At 34.7% G+C, this 952-nt stretch overlaps 1 non-coding gene across 1 annotated transcript; it reads right to left on the reverse strand.

Annotated features, from left to right (window-relative positions):
• Positions 1 to 557: 557 nt before the first annotated feature.
• LOC131505813 (U6 spliceosomal RNA) lies at positions 558 to 666 on the reverse strand. The gene has a single exon (XR_009258585.1). It is a non-coding gene; the product is annotated as a U6 spliceosomal RNA (small nuclear RNA).
• Between the last annotated feature and the right edge of the window lie 286 nt (positions 667 to 952).

Below are 952 nucleotides of genomic sequence, written 5' to 3' on the forward strand. Positions count from 1 at the left end.
AATATTGTTTCCAGGCAAACAAAACCAATAAAACTGCTCCTCCCCTTCAATAACTGGAGAACATGCATCACCCAAAAACAATCACTAAATGAAATCATAAAAGATGTACTTTCACAGAATAAAAAAAATGAAAAGCCTGAGATGTAAGAAAAAACATTGAACAAAAACATTTTGGTAAATATGAGGGCATATCTCAGCAAACATTGACTATGGAAAAACATGTCACAACATACTCTTAATTTTGTGGGGAGGGGATAGGCCAGAATTAAAATACTAGGCTTATACATGAATTAAAATCATCTTTGATTATTTAGGAGTAAGGTAAAGATATTAACTTCAGACTTTTTGTTAAATCAGCATGCTAAGCCAGCTAGTTTGTAAATAATAAACACAAGCACACACACTTTCCAACCAATTACAGAGAAGTCAAATTAGAGAAAGAAAAATCAAGAGAAGGCAAAGCAAGAAAGAGGGGAAAAAGTAACAGTCATAGGATCTAGAAGATTTAGAACAGCATCTGGCATGTTATCCTTATCTGTTTATTGTATGATAATTTATTATTACTATAACTTATTTCTATTTTACGTGTCATTTTTGCACAGGGACCATGCTTAATCTTCTCTGTATTGTTCTAATTTTTAGTATATGTGCTGCCAAAGCAAGCACAATTGTTGCTTCTATTCTGATAAATCTCTCTGGAGCATTCAAGACAAAGACTCTTTAACAGACAAGTTCTGCTAATGCTGATGGTTCCCTGATGACAACAAGCTGCTAATGCTAATTAAAAGACAAGCAGTAATCTGGAGGAATTAAGAAGCTCTGTTACTCACAAGGCCTTGGGCCACTTTACACTCTGGCCTTAGTTTCCTCATCTGTAGAATGAGGAGTCGGAGGGTGCTGGAGGAGAGGTTCAAATTGGATGTTTTTTTAATTTTTAAATCCTCATTGACCA

Source organism: Neofelis nebulosa, chromosome 2 (genome assembly GCF_028018385.1).
Source record: "Neofelis nebulosa isolate mNeoNeb1 chromosome 2, mNeoNeb1.pri, whole genome shotgun sequence".
NCBI lineage: Eukaryota > Metazoa > Chordata > Mammalia > Carnivora > Felidae > Neofelis > Neofelis nebulosa.